Below are 14,217 nucleotides of genomic sequence, written 5' to 3'. Positions count from 1 at the left end.
ACTTTTTTAAAACTTTTTTTTAAAGAGGGGCACCTGGGTGGCTCAGTTGGTTAAGCGTCTGCCTTCAGCTGAAGTCATGATCCCAGGGTCCTGGGATCAAGTCCCGCATCAGGCTCCTTGCTCAGCGGGGAGTCTGCTTCTCCCTCTGCCCTCTGTTCCCCCTGCTTGTGCTCTCTCTCTCCCTGTCAAATAAATAAATGAAATCTTAAAAAAAAAAAAAAAAACCCTTTTTTTTTTTAAGATTTTATTTATTTTTTGACAGAGAGAAAAACCGCGAGAGAGGGAACACAAGCACGGGAGTGGGAGAGGGAGAAGTAGGCTTCCTGCTGAGCAGGGAGCCCGAAGACTTGGGGCTCAATCCCAGGACCCTGGGATCATGACTTGAGCTGAAGGCAGATGCTTAACCAACTGAGCCGCCCAGGTGCCCCGATTTTAAATTATTTTAAATTCTTTTAAAGCTTAAAGTCATCCTTAGTGCAAACCAGAGACATTTAACTTTAAATTCCCCTATTGCTTTCTAATTATGTGACAATTACTAGACCTCTCTGAAACTTAAGTATAAATTGAAGATTATTCTTATTATACAGAGCTATTATTAGAATTAAATGGGATAAGAATATAAAGTATTGGACTCAACAAATACTAAATATCTTCCCTCCTTTTACCTACATTTATAGACGTCAGAGGAGATTTTTTTCTATTCCTTTTGATGACGCCCCAAAATGTCCAACACTCTAGATTTAGAATCATGGGGTAAATCACAAGGGATCTGTGAGCTTATAGGGGTTCAATTTATACATTTTAAGTGTCAATGGTTGTAGCCATGTACATTTGGGGGGCAAAGGTTTATGGCTTTTTTCAGATTCTGAAGTAGTCTTTGACCTACATACCCACTTAAAATGTTGGAAATCCCAGTTTTATCTGTATTAGAAATCATACCAATTTCCCCCCACGTTGGAAATCCTCTTTCTCTGAGCTTCCATGGTTCTACCTTCAAATTTCTGTGAACATATGTCATCAAAGCACGTTTCATAGAGTAGGTGTGAGATCACATGAGATGATGCATGTAAAGTACTTTCTTATGCTGTAAACTCTACTGACATGAAAGGCATTGTTAGTCTTAGCAGCAATCTGTACTGTACCGTTGCCTTTGCGGCTGGGGGATATCTCCTCCTGATTTGTTATGATAAAAATTATCATAATGATGACAACATTAATCACAATTACATTGCAATCTTACAATGCTCACAGCTGAGCAAGTTAATTGAAAACTTGGAAAAACCTAATTGTGCCTATTTATAATTTTTCTTGGGCACCACTTCCTATCAATTTAGAACTACAGGTTTTTCATGTGTGCACAAATCTTCGATGGCATCTAATTTAACCTCTATGTTTAGATGAAGGAACTGGCCCCTGGTTACCACTATGGCTCTGAGAAAGTGACTTGCCCATAACCATACAGTTAGTTTGCTGAAAGTTAGCGTGAAAGAAGGTAATCAGGCTGTTTCCCTGCACTCTCTGATTGGTTATAATAGTAATTTGAATAATCTTTTCAATTTTTTAGAGGGAATGATGTTTAGGGAAAGTTCTGCTTAAAATATTTGTTGTGGTAGATAAGGAAGAGAAGTAATATCGTTGAGGAAAAAAAAATCTGTCTTCCATGGAATATCTCCCTTTAAAGTGTATTTCAATAGGGATGACCCAAAAACCTGATTCAATTGTAGTGTCTTCCCCAGTAATAGCATCTTACAGCTCAAATATTGGTGTTTTAGTCAAAGTGCTTTGGTAATAAAGACCTCATTTAGCCTAGCTTAAATAGAAGGCTATATGGAAAAATAAGAAGCAAATCTCAGCCAGGCCCCACTGGAGATGACCTTTGAAAACTTGGAGGCCTTCAGGACCAGAGCTTTTCTTGGTATATCTGTTGTGTTCTTCAACACACCAGAGAAGAGACCAGCTTTTTCTCCTTCTCATCATTGTACATGTGGTCAAAAATGAAGAAGCAAATCTGACCCTATATGCAGTTTCAGTTCAAGTACCCAAACTGTTGTCCTAGGGTCTCTGTATCTCTCTTCGTGTTTGAGAGACAGAATCTGATAACTGAGTTCATGGATTGGCCCTGAGGCTCTGGTCTTTCCAATTGCTGCTAAGACTAACAATGCCTCTCTATTATAATTTTAAAGCCCTTTGTTCTATTTATCCAACCAATCCACATTGTTAGTAGAATTAATACAGTGTTCAGAGAAGGGAGAGTTGCCTCTAAGAGGAAACCTAAAACTAGAACACCAGAATTCTGAAATTCTGATTCTGAAAATTCTAGGGTTCCCTTTTTTTCAGAATTATATTTTGGGATATATATTTTGATACATGATCTAGCTATATAAAGGTCTTTAAAAATAGATAGGGTCCTGTGCACCTGGGTGGCTCAGTCGTTAAGCCTTCAGCTCAGCTCATGATCCCAGAGTCCTGAGATCGAGCCCTGCATCAGGCTCCCTGCTACGCGGGAAGCCTGCTTCTCCCTCTCCCACTCCCCCTGCTTGTGTTCCTTCTCTCGCTTTGTCTCTGTCTGTCAAATACATAAATAAAATTTTTTTTTTTTTTAAAGATTTTATTTATTTATTCATGAGAGACAGAGAGAGAGAGAGGCAGAGGGAGAAGCAGGCTCCCAAGGAGCAGGGAGCCTGATGCGGGACTCGATCCCAGGACCCTGGGATCATGACCTGAGCCGAAGGCAGACACTTAACCATCTGAGCCACCCAGGCGCCCCTACATAAATAAAATCTTAACAAAAAAATAGATAGGGTCCTGTACCACCTAGGATATATGATGTTCTACTTCCAGTATCAGGAAAATATAGAAATGTTTCCCTGGGAAAAAAAACAATGATCTAAGAAGTTCCTGGGGATTCTAATTGACTGTGTGAGAGTCCAGAACTTTTTTTTTTGGGGGGGGGGGGTCTAATATAGAACCACATGAACTAATTGATATAAACCACTCCCATGAAGGTAATTTCAGGCTATTTTCTAGTTTTGTCACTACCTCCCACCCCCAAAGCTGTTCTTTAGTTAGGGCATAGTATTTCCATGGTATTCCAAAGTACCCAGAGAATTTGGAGTTATTCACTGTGAAATATTTTCTGACATGTTGCATATTTCCTTGTATTTATCAGATTTATATGATGTCATTTTTATCAATTTAGATAACTTCTTTAGAAATGCCATCAATTAATAGATACATATTTTTGAGCCTTTGCCATATACATATTTATATACCCAAATCCTAAAATATGATCTTGATGATTCTGTAATTATTTAACATTAACTAAACATATGAAAATCATAATTATCCAGTGTATACTGTTAATCTTTCTGTTATTTTTTTAAAGTAATGGTTATAGTATTTTATCTCTCTATTATAATTTTAAAGCCTCAGATTTTCTTCTTCCTTCTTTTCCCCCCTCTACTCAGACAGCAAAACATAAAAGAAATAAAAACTAATCTAAAAAGTAATTAGCAAAACAGATGTTTTACTGTGAGCTGTATAACTATATTAATAAGAATAAATAATAGTATTTAATTCTGTAGCTGAGACTGATGGCTAGGAAGCTTAGGTAAGGAATTTCTTTTTCTTAATGGAAAGACTGAGAAGAAAGCAGTGATTTATTTCAAAGAGGCAGTTTAAGTTTTTAATAGAGCAAAGGAGAAAATTTTGACCACAGAATCTAGTATAAGTTTCCAGAAAATACTGTTTCAAGTTTATCAAGATAGGACCGGGAGGGACTAAAGATGTTATTTTATTCATGTAAGAGGGAATAAGTAGAATTGTAAATATACTATGAAAAAATACACACAAAATTTGCTTCAAGAAGTCAAAGAAGAGTCTTAGATTCCAAATGGGGAAGCCGATGATAAAATGTCAATGTCTACTGCATATCTATAAGGGGTAGCATTTCAGCAGAGACTGTGAGGGACAAACACACAAAAAAGAGCCAAATGGGGAGACTTCCATTAAATTGCCAATAGTCAAAAGGAGATAAAGACACTTATAGATTTGGAATCAATGGCTGAAACGGGGAGTCCCTAAAACAAGGAGAAAGTGCTATGGAAGTTCAGGAACAAAACTTCAAAATGGAGAATCAAAGACTTTTTTTTATGAGGGAAATAACCATAGACTTGAGTCTTGAAGATGGAAAGAGTGTGAGCATGCAGAAGCAAAACTAGTGTGAGAGGGTATTCCAGAAAACATACAGACACAGAGGCACACATAAACACACACACACATATACACACCCAGTCATCTATATATCTGTATATAGAAAGGCCAGTCAATATGTATTATAGTCAGAAATAAATAGCTTGAGGTAAGAGGCTACCTGATATATCATTTTATCATTTTTTTTTTCTGGTACATAATGGGCGCTCAAAAAATGTTGACTATTGCCAGGATGGGTGGCAAAGCCAAGGGAGATGAAATAATTTGACCAATAGGTATTAAAGAAAGAAAACAAAAAATAATTAAATGCTTTTTATGTGCTAAAATTTTTATATACATTTCAGGGGAAAGCATTTATATTTAAAAAGAAAGCTAACTATTATAGCTTTTTGCTTCTGAGAGATGACACAGGCATACCAGTGGGGAAAAATATCGTCATCCTTTTTATTTCAGACTGTTACAGGAGATAAAAGACAGAAGGGAATGTCTAGTTTCTGCCCATTTTTCTGGGCTACTTAAGTTTAAGATCCAGAGTAGATGTACTTCTGTTTAGAAAAGCACATAAATAAATCCTCAGAGATAAAGACAGGCTTACTGGGAAAAGAGTTTGAAAAATAGAGAAAGAATCAGAAAACATGTCTTGAGCTATACTTGATAAAAAAAAAATGCTGCTGAACAGATCCTTGGGTGGGCATCCCTTAAGGACTTAAGAAAAGAAAGGCCCAACATTCAATTTTAATTATGTATATTAGTGGACTATAAACTTCTTCCCTGACCCAAACTTTTACAGTCTTCTACACACAAAATTGCATTGGATGAGTGGATTTGGTGAAATCTAGAAAAAATTGTTGTGTCCCACACCTGAGTTAGAATGAAGATAGAGAAGAGGTTAATGTTGGAATAAAGAAGAAATTGAAATAAGGAAGTGAAGAAAAGCAACAACTCAGAGCCAGATGTAATAATGAGGGACTAAACCCCTAGAAATACACAAAAATCACAAAATTGTGTGGCTTTGCTCAGAGAGAGAGAGAGAATGACCAAGGTGGGAGTCACAGTCATTTTGAAGCCTAACCTACATCGGCTGCATTATCTTTACTAGCAGTGAGTCAATAAATTCAGTCCAAGGGGAGGGAAATATATAAGAGCATAAATGCAGAAGGTAAGTTTATTGGAAGCCATATTAAAGGCTACCCACAACATTTCCCTTACAGGCAAAATGAAGAATCATTAAACATTTCAAATGTAAAAATAAATGGACCTCCTGTCTTATTTCAGGCCCTGCTATGCTGTAAGGGATGGAGAGATAAATAGGACACAGTCCCTGTCTGCCAGGAGCTTATGGTCTTGCTCAAGAGGAAGGGCTGGGTAAACGTGATCAGTGCTGGAAAAAGCTATAGGAGTTGTGGCAACAGGAAGAATTTTATAAGATGTGAGAAATGTTGTCTTCACAAAGGAGGTAAAACCTGTGCTGTGTGTTGAAGGAAAGGGACCAGGCGTCCGAAGGGGAGAGAATGCACCTTCCAGTATGTGCCTATGAGAATCTTGCAGGAACTACAGGTATTCTGAATGACAAAGCCTGGGGTCTACATTAGGGGCGAGAAATGAGGCTGAATAGAGGAACCAGAAGCCATGTTGTGAAGGGCATGTGGGGCCATACTAAGGGCTCTGGACTCTATCCAGTGACTGGAGTGGAAACATTGAAAGATATGACCAGATATACATAGAGTAAAGAACACTCTGACCAAAGCTCAGGGTGCACTGCTTTGCCAGTAAACAGACCAACAAGAAGAGGAATATATTTCATCTCCAATTACACAACCTCTAAGACTCCCCTGTCAGAATGACGAGGTCATAATCCAGATAGAAAACCCTCTGAGGGTTCCTCACTTCCATTCAAATCACATATCCCAATGACAATGTCCCATATCTCAATGACATGTAATTTCTCACAAGCACCACCTTTTGCAAAGTAACTGGAAGATTATGATTCAAGTTCACTTCCAGAGAAGAATGAAAGAAAATAGTGGTGTTCCTGCATAATGCTAACCATGACACAGCCCAGCCCATAGCTTTATTTAGCTTGCTAAATTCAATAAGTCTCTGCACACTTTAATTACTTCCCCCATCGCTTTTCTTCCTCCATGGTGCAAACTCTATGCCTTTCACTTGTTAAAGCCTCCTTTGAAGCTCATTTCTCACTTTTCCCCAATGATCCATAGGCTTTCTGTATAGAAGTGAAAAGAAGCAGTGAGGCGTATAGTCAGTGATACTCAAAACTGGATGAGTCACCCTAAAGGAATGTCTGGGAGGCATTGGGAGAGCTCAGCCATGAGCCACAGTCCACAGTCTTATGAAAATCCAAACAGCCCAGATCCTACTGAAGCCCATAATTTCCACTGTCTAACCTTTTCCATGTCATACTGTCAGAATCCTCAGAACCCAAGGGACTTACCAATACTTACTAAACTTACACCATCATCAAAGGGTGATGACACTGTCCTTATAGTATTGTTTGACCTTTGGCCATAGACTGCTCAACAGAGTAATGAAGATTTAGACAATTTGCATGTGCCTGGACTCCCAGAAACATTAAGTCTTGCTCCAATATTCTTCAGAAAAAGAACCCAGAACTACTGGGTCACAATTACAAGAAGCAAAATCTGAGTCATCCATATACATAGAGGTTATATGTCTCTTATCAAAAAAGATAAAGTTTTCTCCATGAAATTTTAACTTCAGAAACTAGTAGAAAAGCTGTGATTATAATCAAAAACTTTTGTTCTGGATTACTATATTTTATAAATTTATCTACAAAAAAGATACTTTTTTCCTTCTTATGTTAGATTAATTTATAAGTAGTCCAGCAAGAAGTTCAGATATCAGAGGCAAAAAAAAAAAAAAAAACAACCAAAAAACAATTCATTTTATTATCCACCTCTGGGATCATGTAGGGTTTTCAAATTATCATTTAATTATGACTGAGGAAAGGCAAGCTTTGGGGAAGATTAAAGGATCTGGCATGGCCCATCACAGAAGGTGATTGCCAGGTAACTTAGAAAGTATATATTACACAAATCTGAGTGATGACTGAGGAACTAAGTGACACAGAATGAAGTGACAGAACACAAAATTAGAAAAGACACTCTCTAGTCCACTGTGGCTTATATTGTCAGGTTTAGGAATGTTTTTAAGATTTTAAAACACTAAAAAAAAAAAAAAAAGATTTTAAAACACTAGCATTTTGTCATCAGATATAAGTTAATATAGGAAATACCAGAGTTCTAAAATTATAAACTTAGAAGTAATCAAGAAAATAGAGCTAGTTAGAGCACTTATAAAATATCAATAAGGTATTTTGCTATTTTGGAAAGCTGTAATGCTCAAACTCTGGTGACCATGTTGTAGTAGAGAAATGGAAGTATGTACGGAAAAAGGAAGAGCCAAGAACAGCCAGTTCTCATCATAAGGCATCAATCCATTTAATGTATTATTGTTGGATATTTTACTATCGAGACTTTTTTTCACATAGGAATTAAGGGGATTTAATTTTTATATTCTTATGAGTGTATGATTATTACCTTAAAAATAGGTATAGAATACATTTGAGTGGCTAGAATATAATGTCAAATCCATCTTAAACCAAACTTTAGATTACAATATTTTTTGCTCCCAAACAAAATTCAGGAGCAGAAACAAATATCAATTGGGTAGGATTGTTCCCCATTCATTCGTTTCATTATGTATCCGAAATCTACTATAGTCAAGGTACTGTGCTGGCTTTTGTGCCCACAGAGCAAGAAAAAGAGCATCGTCAGCCGTCCACACATACATATAGCAAAGGTGTGGCAAAACAGGGCCAAGCAGAGTCTCCTCCCGTTCGCTGAGTGAGCAACTCTGAATACTGCCACTAAAGGAAGTAGAAATAAGTTTATTCTCCCACGTCCACGGCGTGGGACTCGGGCGGCTCCATTCCCCCGTTCCTCTGGTTCTCTCCACCTCCAGGAGCCCGATGGCCCTGCGCATGCCCAGTCCTTCAGTTGGCGTTACTACCGACAGTGAGAACAACGCTCCTACTCAGGACCTGTGCTCTGTCGCTTCCTTTAAACTCCTTACGTTAGGCAGGGAGGTGGGAAAAAACCTCCTTACTTTAGGCATTAATACGGATTTGAATACCGTCTCTAGTTCCACTTCCTTGTTTACCGTTCACGTCTCTGCCTCGTCCATGGCCTCAGTAAGAGCTTCTTAGCTCTTTGAAGATGGAAGAGCTAACATTTCTGAACTTTTTCCTTCAAATAAGAATATCCTTCAGGTAGTCCAAGAGGCTCTCTAACACTTCCTTACAATTGCTTGCTGGGGAATCTCCTTTACATCCTGTCTACCCCGTAGTTCGGGATGATCCACTTCGCCGGTGGCTTCTGTATCCCCTGCCTTTCTGGCTCATCAGCCTCAGCTAACATCTCTTCAAAGCTTCTCCTTTCTTCTGTGTCACTCTCTCCCATTGTCCCACACCTATTTTTTCATGTTTTCTCTGAACGCGTTTCTCTGAAGTAGTCAGCAGCATGTACATTTCTCTACATCCGCTCCCCCCCCCCTCCGCCCCCCCACCCCGCGCCGTTTGGATCTTCTCACCTCTGGGCTGATTCACTCCTCTCCTTCTCCTTGGTTCCTAAAATGTCAAGGACGTGTCCTCTGATCTCTAGTTCCTTTCTTTTAAAGATTTTATTCGACAGAGAGATAGCGAGAGCAGGAACACAAGCACGGGGAGTGGGAGAGGGAGAAGCAGGCTTCCCGCAGAGCGGAGAGCCCGATGCAGGGCTCGATCCCAGCACCCTGGGATCGTGACCTGAGCTGAAGGCAGATGTTTAAGGACTGAGCCACCCAGGCGCCCCATCTAGTTCCTTTCTTTACAAGACATAAGCATATTTGCATTTTGCTTACATTTGATGTGGCTTTGGGTTTCTCTCAAATCACTTTTTCTTAAACTTTCTTAACCTTTTTCTTCCTATTTTGTAATGTTTAAACACATGTAAGGTATACATAATAAATTTCTGTTAAACAACTGGCTCAAGCCAAAATCATATTTATTTCTTCTAACTGTCCTCTTGGTAGATTTAAGTGCAAGCTGCAAACTGACAATTAATGATATTTTCAATATGAAAATCTATTGACAATATAGAATAATCAAACCATAAATCCGTAATCCAAGCACTATGAGTAAATATATAGCATATGACACAAACTTGATACAAATTTTGATACATTTTCTAACAAGTGACATAAGACTCAGATATAGACCTAGAAATATCAGTTACATACATGAGTTGGTTGCTTGATTTTATTTATGTATCTACATATCATAAAACTATAAGATTTGAAAATAAATTTAAAAATATAAAATTTTACCTTTTAATGAAAAACATGTTTTTGTTTTGCTTCATGTTTTTGCTGCACAAATATTCAACTTATGATTGAAAACTGATATGAGGGCACACAGATACCATTTTTAGCTAAAAAGACACAATTTCTACCTTTGCTTATGATGCTTGATCAACCAGAAAAGCTTACACAAACATGTAAGAAGTTGAAAAGTACAGCAAAAGGATCATTGCTTTCTTTAACGATAGGATACTTTTTTCCCCCAGAAATCCAGATCTTGTCTAGAGGAGATCAATTTCCTCCCCAGTGTATGATCAGATACAGCTCACAAAGTTCATCCTTGTCTCTCAAATTCACTTTCTTCGTCTGAGAAGAATATTCAGAGAAAGTTTCCTTCATCCAGTCATCTGTCAAGACTGCTCAGTAGGGTTCTGCTGTGCTTTCAAGAGTTTGCAGTAGGACTTGGGACTTGTTAATCTCTTTCCTTACTCTCAGGCCCAAGCGGCAAAGGAAACATTTTACGATTTCTTTTGCAACATGATATATCCAAGAGTGGTGACATTTGAAGTCAAAATATATTCTCTGGGACCTAAAAGAGATATGTACAAAGGGTTCATGAGATGAAAATGTCTGCCAAGTTCATAGACTAATATTGTGCAGCCCTGCTTCATTTTCAAAGCCCTGCCACCAAATCTGGTTGGCTAATTTCTTGACGGCACTCCTGCAATTATCCTTTAAACACCTTGTTTAGATGTCTTTACGCAGTTTTCTGAAATATTCTTAAGTGAAATAGTTTTTTTTTTACTAAAACTAACCATTTTTTGACCATCATCCAGGATATTTGTCATTTCATCTTCAAGAATATTCACTACTAGCACCTTTCTGGTGTGAAGAAAGTAGTATGTTATGAACACATCCATGATATTCTTTTTTCCTAAGCAAGACAAAAACCTCTAAAGGAGTGCCACCAGTACAGACACCAAGACAGTTCTCCAAAAATGAAGGAAAAAATATTTTGGCTTTTGCTTTTGGGGGACAGCTTTTTGCAATACAAAAAAAATATGAATTTCACTATCATTTTCAAATTTCACAAATGCTGAAATATAACATTTAGTGATAAAATCTGTTGACATCCCAACCTACTTAGAGAAGCTATCAGTTTCTAGTTTATTACACAAAACCTTTTTAATATCATGTGACATGTCATCACTAAATTGACTTATTATACAGTTTGTAATCAGAATTTTTTTCCATTTCTTCATCATGAGCCTTATCAGAATTCTGTTAGGGTAGGTCTAAAATTCTCCTTCTCCTCTTTAAACCTCCTCTTCAAAAATAGCACACTGGATCTTCAGACATGTTCGTAAATTGGAAAATATTAATGAAATATAAAATCAAAGGGCATAAAAAATAACTACAAGGGAAAATTGCAAAAAAAAAAATTAAAAATCATCACATTACAATTAATTTCTAATTTATACAATCTCTATGTTACAACATGGTCAGCAACAGAAAAGAGGTAAGTGCAGCTGAGTACATCATAATTTCTTTTTTATAGTGAAAATTTCCCTCCAAATTCCATTACACTAATAGAACTTGTTCATGCCCCTAAGTCAGTTGGTGATGTATAATAGGAAATTGAGGAAGGTAATTTGGGAAGGAGAGGTTATTGTCATTAACCTAACATCATCCCCTTCTTCCAATACAGAAAACACTAATTGGCAGCAGCTTCTCATGCCAAAAATGGAGAATGGAATTTATCAAATAAACATAATTTTACTGTTTGCTTCCATATGGGGTCAATAATGAAATTCATAACAGAACTGCCTGGTCACTATCCATTACTGTGAGTACAAGCACTGCACAGTTTCAAAGCTCAAAAAAACATGCCTTTTCCAAAAAAAATCACTGTCTATTGTAGAACCCCTAGCAGCATCTCATAGTACCCTAGAGTTCTACCAAACCTAGTTGAGAAACGTGTTTTAGGAAACCAGAATGTTGCAAAGCTTTTACACACTTCCAGTTATCTATTGCTACACAATAAACCACTCTAAAACGTAGTGGCTTAAAACAAGAATACATTATTATTTCTCACATTTTTTGAATGACTGGGTCAGGGAGGTAGTTCGTGCTTGAGATCTCTCATGTGATTGCAGTCAAATGGTAGCTGGGCTGGGGTCACCTGAAGTTTTCTTCATGCACAGATCTGGCCCATGGCCTGGGATGGGTGTTAGAATTGGCTGGCTCTTTCCTTATGTGACCACATGGCTAGCTTAGGTTTCCTTACCCAAGCAATTCCTATGACCAGCTAACATTCAACTGGAAGGGAATTTGGCTCTATCTCTCCATGGGAGGAATAGCAAAGATTCTGCAACATCTTTAATCAACCATTCACTATTTTAACGCAGGCCCCAGATTTGTAGGATTGATTTATGTTTTGAAAATGAAGAAGAAACTGAGGCTTGGAGCAATTAAGTGACTTGTTACCAAGGTCTTTCAGTAAATTAGTGACAGAGAAGCAGAAAGAATTATATATAAATCCCTTAATTCTTTAAGCAGCAGATCCTCCAGTTGTTGAATACTTTTAAAGTGAATACTGTACCCTGAATGTTAAATTCCACCAGGATGACATTTTAGATTCTCGTTTATGTGCATTAGTAGCTCTTGTGCAAATGAAATCTTTTCTCCATTTCATGTTTTCTTTTTTCCATCTCCAAATCTCCTAATGTTTTAGTCTCCAGTGTTCTAGAGACATGTTACAAGAAGCTACTGCACGTACCATTTTCTTTGTAGTGATTTTGTTCTAGTGATTCTACAGCACAGAATTGCTGTTTACCCGTCTTCTGAAAATTAACCTGCAATGTCAAGGAGATATCACAAATGTTTGACTATTTAACATATTTTACTCATGAAAACCCGTTTAAATATAATAAGTAGAAATTGAAATGTTAGCATCTTTGGCTCCATACATTTATTTAAACTGGTTTGAGGGGGAAGGAGGGGGAGGACAAAAAGGTGTTTTCTAAGCTTGCTTGTGTGAACCCCTGGGGAATGAAGCTGCCTTCTTTGGGCCTCCTGCTCGTTTTCTACTCAGTTTTTCTTCTTAATCAAATCAGTTCTTTTTCTTAACTTTTTTTTCTGGGTATATTGTGCCACTTTTGGTAGTTCTTCTGGAAGCTTCTTATTTTTTTCATAGAAACTCGCTATTCTTTTGATCTGTTGCTAGTGAATATTTGTTTAGAATTGTCCATTTAGCTCCTGATGATGATGGTGCCAGACAGGCAGCCTCTTTTCTGTATTTCTGAATTTCCCCCTGCAATGAGAGGCATCCTGCTTCATCTTTTCTAAAAGCATGGCATGGTTTTTATTAAGTGTATACATATGCATATAAAATGCCTTCATATTCCAAGTGAAAATGCACCCTACCCTTCCCAGGTATTGCAACTCAACAGAAACAAACTATCAAATTCTGTAGCAAAATTAGAACTTCTATGCCTAAAGGACTTTACACTTTACACTTCTTTGCTAGAAGGAAACTAATAAAAATAATTACAACTATATTGTATGATATCACTTTTTTTATTTCTGAAGCAAGTTCAAATAAGTCATTACCACTGAACATCACCCATGTAACTGGCCTGGTTCACAAAGCAATTTTCTGGCTATAATTTTATAATAGTTCATGTTATTTCCTTATGGGAGAAAATTAACTAACTGGCTGATTAGTCTCTCTGTAGTTCTATTTTTCATTTTAAGGTAATATATTGTCATTATGGTCAAGTTTATTGTGAATCTGTTGCTCTGATCCTGATCATCTTTGGGTTTACTGGCAAAATCAAGTTTCCAGGCCTGTAAAGCTATGGAGTAGACCCTGGACTGTTGTTTCTTCAGCTATTCTAATGGACATTATTATTAGAATCACCTGGGATTGCTGTTGAAAAGGCAGATGACTTAACTCCTTCCCTGATCCATTGAATAAAATTCTCTTCTGGAAGAGGCTGGGAATTTACTTATGCAACAAATTCCCCCGGTGATTCTTATACACAGAAAAGGACAAGAATTACCACACTCTATTATGTTGTCTTCACAAAGGAAAAGGGAAAAATATATAGCAAGCTTTTGCTATGTTCCAGGCATTAGCATAAAAGCAAGGGACACATAACTGAATAAGGCACAGCTCTGTCTTCAGGAAATACATGAAAATGACAAACCAGTGGTCAACTATCTATATATTTCAATGCCTTTTAGAATAAAGTTCTATTGAGGGATAGAAAAAAGAGCAAGTAATTTTTTGTTTGTCAGGAAAAGACCTTCTAGGGATAATAAAAAAGAAAGTTTGGAGTCAAGTTCTTGAGAAACAGCCAGATTTGAAACATAGGTAACAGGAAGATCATACTGCCTCTAATGTAGAGAGAAAAATCTCAAGAAATATGGAAGACAAGCTATAAGGTGGTAGTAGCCTTAACAAATTTGAATAACTCTTCTGGGAACAGAATTAAATACATAATGGAAGAAAAGGATCTGGCCCAGAGTTTTTAATCCATGAGGAGTGGGTGTTGGCCATGAGGAGTTGTTAGAATTCCCCGGGGGCGGGGGGGGGGGGGTTGTCCAGTCATCCACATCCAACAT

General features: G+C 37.5%; 1 long non-coding RNA gene across 1 annotated transcript in view; it reads right to left on the bottom strand.

The window, feature by feature from the left end:
- Positions 1–9,061: 9,061 nt before the first annotated feature.
- Positions 9,062–14,217, bottom strand: part of LOC118555285 (uncharacterized) — a 230,711-nt gene continuing 225,555 nt past the window's right edge. The window contains exon 3 of the long non-coding RNA XR_013443248.1: positions 9,062–10,177. This is a non-coding gene — a long non-coding RNA (uncharacterized LOC118555285). The remainder of the gene's footprint in view (positions 10,178–14,217) is intronic.

Source organism: Halichoerus grypus, chromosome 1 (assembly GCF_964656455.1).
Source record: "Halichoerus grypus chromosome 1, mHalGry1.hap1.1, whole genome shotgun sequence".
NCBI lineage: Eukaryota > Metazoa > Chordata > Mammalia > Carnivora > Phocidae > Halichoerus > Halichoerus grypus.
Note: the sequence above shows the minus strand (reverse complement) of the source record. Positions and strands in the feature narration are given on the sequence as shown.